At 39.7% G+C, this 7,531-nt stretch overlaps 1 protein-coding gene across 1 annotated transcript in view; it reads right to left on the reverse strand.

Annotated features, from left to right (window-relative positions):
• Positions 1-4,294, reverse strand: part of LOC102299161 (acyl-CoA synthetase long chain family member 3) — a 54,062-nt gene extending 49,768 nt beyond the window's left edge. Inside the window, exon 1 of the mRNA XM_005926641.3 lies at positions 3,920-4,294. The gene's annotated coding sequence lies outside the window, so the exon portion shown is untranslated. The remainder of the gene's footprint in view (positions 1-3,919) is intronic.
• Between the last annotated feature and the right edge of the window lie 3,237 nt (positions 4,295-7,531).

Below are 7,531 nucleotides of genomic sequence, written 5' to 3' on the forward strand. Positions count from 1 at the left end.
TGGGGGGAGGGGTTAAAAAAAGTCTCTGTTTGTTTATACAGATTTTCCTTGCTTCTTTGTGGACATCTGCGTAGCGCTCATAAGATTCCCCTGTGCCTGATCATTTTCACCTCTGTTTAAACAGTATTGCTTCTCTCCTTATCAGTTCTCCATTTGCTCTTTACTTGTTCCTCTTTTGCTCTCTGTTTTTTTAGAATCCTGCTGTGGTTTTGAAGCCTTTTGGACTTTGTCTATCTCAGCTATTAAAGGTTCATCTTTTGCGATTTAACGTCCCTCTGCATCCTGCATTTGCAGACCCTCACGAACCTTTACAGAGGAGTAATACTCCCATTTTGAATTCTAAAAAACACACAATGTCCAGCATTGTTGCATCTTGAACAATATTTAAAACTTAACAGTGGTTAGTGCTATTGTGTGTGTTACCAGGTACCATTAGTTAGTTTGCGCAAGGGCAGAGAAAGGACCTGATAACTTCACTACCTTTCCAAAAAAAACAGTGAGTTCCACTTGACGCCTTCAGAATCAGTTAATTTTTTATACGATAGCTTTAGCGTATTAAATGAAGCCATTAAAAACATTAGACGATACAAATTTTATTTTGACACAGAAGGATGAGGATGAGCCTTGTATCAAAATGTAGCTAAGAAATTGACCTTTGAAATGCTGTAACTTGTTTAGGTCCAGCCACTTGCCCACCTGCATGTTTCGCACTGCCCAAATGTGTCGAGGCAACTGTTGCTGTGATTTGGCGGTACATAAATAAAATGTAATTCAATTTTTCAGCCCTCAAAATTGAACGTAAGATATCTTCATGGACACATACAGGCTAAAAAATGTTGGAAAAAATAAGGCAGTTTAAAAAGTACCAAGTTGCACCCCAAACCTATGTGCTTATAGGCTTCATAACTCATATTATGAAGGTCAGATTTCACTTGGCTACATTAAATATACTCAAGTTAGCATAAATAAAAGATTGATGGTCCTGGTTCTACATCACTAACTGCCCTAAATAGCCATTTGCTGACCATAAGACAGCATCCTGACCTACTGATGGTTTAGAAGAGGCTTTTCACAACCACATGCAGCCTGATTTACACACCAGCTGCACTATGTCTTTGCAAAGAAAAAGAAGGATCAAGAGTCTAAACTGCAAAACTGCAACCAATAACAAGGCTGGCTCTAATCGCCTGCATTCAAGAATGGGTATACATAACATGTAGACTAATGGTTACTGAATAGTTAGCTTTATGCAACAGCAAGAGATTTGCAGGCAGTCTCCACTCACTGAGTTAATCACTGGATTAATTGAGTAATATAGTGGTACGGTCTACGTAGTGGTGGGGTGAGCCGGCATGTGTGTGCGCCTGTGTGTGCGCCTGTGTGTGTGAGGGAATCTTTGCTTCCTCAGGAGATGGCGTGAATGGGGTCTTTTGTGTGCACACGTCACAGTGCTTACACCCACTCAGCTAAGCAGGCGGCCTCGAAACCTTGCAGAAACTTTAACAAGGACATTGTGGCGAAACAATGCACCGAACGGAAACAATCGGGGTCAGGGTTAGCAAATATAATCCTTGAGCCGTTTGCTGTGTGGGTCAATCGACTCTGAAATGGGGCACCTCAAGGCTAGAGGGTCACACTCTGTGTGTGTGTGTGTTCCTGTCTAGCTATCTTTGTGAGGACCGAAATCTGCATTCTACTATACTTGTGAGAACCAACAGTCACTTGTGAGGACACACACACCGGTGCTCACAAGTTTGAAGGCCTTTTTGAGGCTCAAAATGTGGTTTTAGTGTCAGGGTTACAATTAGGTTATGGTTAGGTTTAGGGTAAGGGTTAGGCATATTTTAGGTTGGGCTAGAACCGTCACTAAGATAAGTTAAGTAAGAAGAACTTTATTATCCCTGGGTGGGTTCTCGAAATTCGACTTCCAAAAATAAAAGACAGCAAACACCGAAGTTACAGTTTACAGAATTCTTATTTAATATATATAAACACACCACACACACACACCACACACACACACACACACACACACAGACACAAACAACATAACAACTACTCACACACACAACCGAGACAACCCAAACACACCACCTATAAATACAGAGACAAATATAAATAAAATATACAAAGGGGATAAATAGAATAAATAGGAATAAAAAATAAAAATACAAGTGAATTGCACATTTCAAGTATTGAGTCTATTGCACTGTTGACTATTTACAAAAAGTATTGCACAAGGTATTGTACAGTGAGGTGAAGAGGCACTACAGCTTAGTTGTTCCCCCCTCCTTTGTCCTCCTGTTTCCCCTCCCTCTCCCCTCCAGAGAGGAGTTAAACAGTTGATGGCGTGTGGGACAAAGTTACTGAAGGTCCACACTAAGCTAGCTGATTGGATCGGTGTGTGTGGTGTGTGTGGGTGTGTGTGTGTGTGTGTGTGTGTGGATGTGGGGACAGCTCTGTGTGATGCTGTGTGAGTGTCGTGTGTGCATGTGTGTGTGTAGAAAACGAAATAAGGATATGAGGTTCGTTCGTATGTTTGTGTTTGGTTTGAGGGCCCAGATTTAAAATAATGACACAATCAAAACCAATGAAGTGTGATTTCAACAAGAGTGAAAGCACAAAACACAATTGCTTGGATTATGCGGATCAGACTGCAGCTTTACTCTGCTTCTGTGGTGACACAAACTACTGGCATGCATGACAATCAACAACTTATTTCTTTCTCCGATATGAGCTTAGAGGGTGTTCACAGCTAAGCAGACAAATGACAGTAAATTTAAATAAAAATCCTTGTTTCCCCTCCATACCCAGCTTCAGATGTGTTTTATAACAGCACAATGAAGTAGACTAGTGTGTGTGTTTGTGGGAGTGTGTGTGTGTGTGTGTGTGTGTGTGTGTGTGTGTGTGTGTGTGTGTGTGTGTGTGTGTGTGTGTGTGTGTGTCTGTGGGTTTGCTGATCACATCGGACCATCCTCTGCAAGACAACAGCGTCTCTGTCTCTAGGTACAGGAGCACTCTAAAGGACCTGCATCATTTGATAACTGCCATCACAGGCAAGTTCCCGTCAGCTGTGTAAATAGAAACTAAAAGCAGCCAGCAGGTTAGGATTGTACGTGTTAGAGCAAGGATTGTGGTGAGGTTGACACACTTTCCGCTCTGGGCCTTTGAGTACAACAAATGTTCTTTTAAAATGTGCTCCACTTGTCTGCTGTTCGTAATTGGGTAAATGTGAATACCAAAGGAGAGATGGAAAAGGGACATTTATAAAAGTTTCCACGTCAAAAAAAATTAAGACTGTAATAAGCTGACCTATATTAGCTCATGAAGAAATGTTACAAAATTATTTTAAGGGGCGTAAATCATTCCTTGTTAAGGCTTAAGAGTGAGGCCAAAGACATGTAACATGTTGTGTAATTTCAATGAGTTTATCAGTTCAGTGGGCTCAGCAGTGAGCCACAGATGTTCCAGCTGCAACATTCAACACAAACCAGTTACCGTCAGTTACACTTCCGGTTTCAAATTCTAAAGTAAAACACTTTACAACATGGGAGGTAATACCCACATTTCATTTAAGAAGAAAAATAAAATAAAAAACAATAAAAACAGTAATTATGGGCATTATTTATCTTTACCTGCAACGAAACAAGTCAGAAAGCTAATAGCAAAACTGCTATTTAAAATACTTAGTACATAAAATCCCCCCAGTCACTGGCTCTTTTATTTGGCAGGCCTCTAAGTTAGCTCCCAAATATTTAGAACATGTGACATTCAACATCATTTAATAAACCTCTTAGACCTGTTTTTGTTTTTAGACGCATAAAGTTTCTTACTTCCAGAGTAGATCTTCATTTTTTAGTGTAGCTTGACGGTGCCACAGCATCCTGTGTGCTCGTCACAAAACGACGAGGAAACTTACCGGTAAATGTTTCTGTTAGTTTATCGCTGGCACGTCTTCAGTGTGTCTGTGCTCAGGCTCTGTCTGTGACGGCTCCGTTCATCTGTTCATCCATCGGCTCTCACTCTGCCTGCTGATGCTGTGCGCTGCCCGGTCCGGAAGTGACACGCGCGCTGTGTTGTTGTACGAGGACGACTTGGATGGCGGGTTGGGAGGGAGAGAGTGGGCATTCTTTGAGTTATGATTGGACTCGCGGAGGTGGCGCGTGCTAGGGGCCGGCCGACATGGAAGGAAGGCTCGACATGACCGCATGGGTTACTGACGGTCACAAAAGAGCAAGACGTCACGAGCACGACACCCGCACACAAACCAGTGCGCGAAGCCCGAATTCACCTTTATAGACACATTTAAGATGGGATGCTTGTCGCCATGACAACGCGCGGTGTCGAGCTCCTCGGTGGTGGGAGATTCCTGCCTGGGTGTTTGTTTAATGTATATAATCATTAGCTCATGCAAAATAGTGTTCGTATAAACGTAGTTATTTTTATGTGTAAAACCACACAGACAGCGGTTTAAAATCAACCTCTGGGTAACACTTCAGACCTTACTGTTTCTTCACACTCATCCCTTTACTGTAACCTTACTGTTTAACAGTACACACTGTTAAACAGTAAGGTTTTATAACCTGGCATCATCAGAACAATTTGAAGTTTTTTAATGTTTCAGTTAAAGTGTGCTTTAAATCTCTGCATCTTCTTTTTTTTTTATCACAACAATGAAAGTCTTATTGAGCCTATTAATGACAAACCTCCCTCTGTGTGAGTGCACTGTAACATCATGACATCAACAACAACACTGGACTTAAAACCTGTTTTTATTCTATCCTGTACTGTCGTCAATAGATAAGTTAGAAAAAGATAGACTATTCCAGAAAATAATATATTTTTTAAAGCTTTTACTATTATTAAAGGGTCTAAACTTGCCTGTGATATGACACACAATGCTAATCTGACATTTCATTGTACTGTATACTATGATATTTCATATAATGAGTTGTGAAGTTCAAGTGTTTTTAACAACCTGTTTTTTATTTTTGTAGAATTCATCAACATTTGTGGAGGGATGCATTTGAATATCTCCAGTGACACTTTTGCTAACCTGGAAGCTGAGAGAAGGCATAATCCTGACCAAGCGACAGATCTCAGTGCTTTGCATAGATGTTACATCCTCCGTGCAACAATTCCACTAAGAGAGCAACGATCATTCTCTACGATCAGACAAAAACCTGTCTCTTTCTGCTGCTGTGGTTGAAGCATAGCAAGATAACAGGGAACAGATAAAACAATAAATACTTTAACTTCAGGTATGAATCCGAACTCTGAAAATCAACTCTATTACCTATTTGCTTTTTGTCCAGGTGTATAGCAGTGCGATTGTTATGTCTGTACTGAATAATGCGATTTTAATCACATAAAGTAAAATTGACTGACTTTATGTGATTAGGACACTGAAAAAAGAGACTGAAACAACATTGTACATGTTTCTCATCATATCTACTTTGCAACAAGTTATTCTTTACTTACTTTGAACAATGTTCGTCCAAAAATCGAATCAGGTTTGATGACTAAAGAGTCGACGCTTAAACGCTTTAGAGTGGACATTTCTATATGGAGAACTGTAATCTTTCATTCTGAATCATTCTTAGACTTGAAAATAGGTCATCCAACTTAGATTGCTTTTGAAAGTATCATTGGAATGTGTACTCTGTTGATTTGATTAGAAACAGACTGAATATGTTTGCAAGCAGTAAATATATGATCATGTGTTTGCTTCAGTTCTCTCCGGGTACTCCACAGCTTCCTCCCAGGTCCAAAGACATGCAATTATTGAGGTTAGGTTCATTGGTCCTGGACCTGTCCAGGGTATACCCTGCCTGCTCCCTGTGGTAGCTGGGATAGACTCCAGAATCCCACCCCCACCCCACCCTGTGTGATGGGAGTGCATCACTACTAGTCAAATGTTTCTTCACACTCATCCCTTTACGGTAGTGTTTTCAGTCAGCCCTAAAAGGGTTCTCTTTCCTTTTTGACATTTGAATTCCTTATTTTGAGCTAGTTCACATACTGCTACTCTTTTTCAATACATTTTTCTTCCCTGAAATTATTTAATCTGACTTTCGCCTTGGGCTCCAACAAACAGTTTTCTCCTCAGTATTACAAATAGTAGTGCATTTTGTTTTCTATGAGAGAACTTGACTCTTATTTGCTATCTGTCCTGTCAGTGGTGCTTTTTTAAATGTTTCATATATGTTAAGACAGAAAATGAAGAAAAATACTATTTACTATGAAAATAGCATTCATTTTTAATTACATTATCTTCTTTAAAGTATAATATTACTTTCCCTCCTCAAGACAACTCATAATATTTATGACAAATGTGAAAGAAAATATGAACAACAGACATCAAATTAATATAGTGCAAGTAAGTTATATTTATAATTCAGGCTAAAAATGAATGAAATTGACCTCTGTTAAAATGCCAGATATTTGTGATTTTACTTTTAAAAGTTTTCCCATCTTTAATGTGACCAATTGAATTGGATTTTTCAATTCAATTCTATTCATGTGGAACCGAATCACAACAGCAGCCACCTGAGGGTGCTATATATCAAAAGTTTAAGTGCAGGATAAAACCTCCAGGAGAACCAGGCTCAGGGAGATGCAGCCATCTGCCATTGTAGAATAAACCTGCATAAACTGCATAAGTTTATGAACTTATGCAGTTAAGTTCATAAATGTTCATATAAGTTCATATAAGTTGCATAATCACTTTACATCACCAGAAGAGCACCATACCCTTGGTGAAGTATGGTGGAGGCAATATCATGGAACTAGGTCTTTAGTCAAGGTGAAATGAATAATGAACAGTTCCAAATACCAGTCAACTTTGGACGAAAACCCAGAAAATGTTTTTTTTTTTTTCTAGTCTTACCATTTTCAGAAGTGGTTTGGCTTCTTTTTCCTCAAAATCCTCCAAGTCCCAAAGCCTTCAAAAGAAAAAATAGAGGTTTTCTCTTGGCATTTACACTTCATCACAAACAGAGTTTCAGGTGTGAGGTGGATGATCTGTAGGTGTCACAGTAACTTACTGCTCTTTGAGTGTCTGTTTGCTCTTCTCCACCAAAAAATCCCCCAGATCTTCAGCAGTGATGTGTGATAGGATTTTGTTTTCCTTTTAAAGTCTAAGGAACTCCATCATCATTGCAATCTAAAAATAAAAGGAGACATTTAAACCACCACCACTCTCAGGTCCTCAGAAATGATCTCATATCAGTCACTCATGTCAGTTTTGGTTTAGATGGGTGTGGGTCTCACATAAGCCCTGTAGCTCGGAAGATGCCAGCAGATCTTCAAAGCTGTCTTGTAAATGAGTTACTGGAAGCTTTTCAACACAGTGCAATCTGGTGACATCTGGTGGCCAAAAATATGAAGAGCAGCTTAAATCTACAAAATAAAATGAACCTCTTCATTACGACTGCCCACTCTACAGCGGGGTTCACAAATTTGTCTGAAATTGGGCCACAATAGATGAAAAATACACACACACACACACACACACACACACACACACACA

Source organism: Haplochromis burtoni, unplaced genomic scaffold, assembly GCF_018398535.1.
Source record: "Haplochromis burtoni strain Fernald_Lab_line unplaced genomic scaffold, NCSU_Asbu1 Contig_94, whole genome shotgun sequence".
Classification (NCBI taxonomy): Eukaryota; Metazoa; Chordata; class Actinopteri; order Cichliformes; family Cichlidae; genus Haplochromis; species Haplochromis burtoni.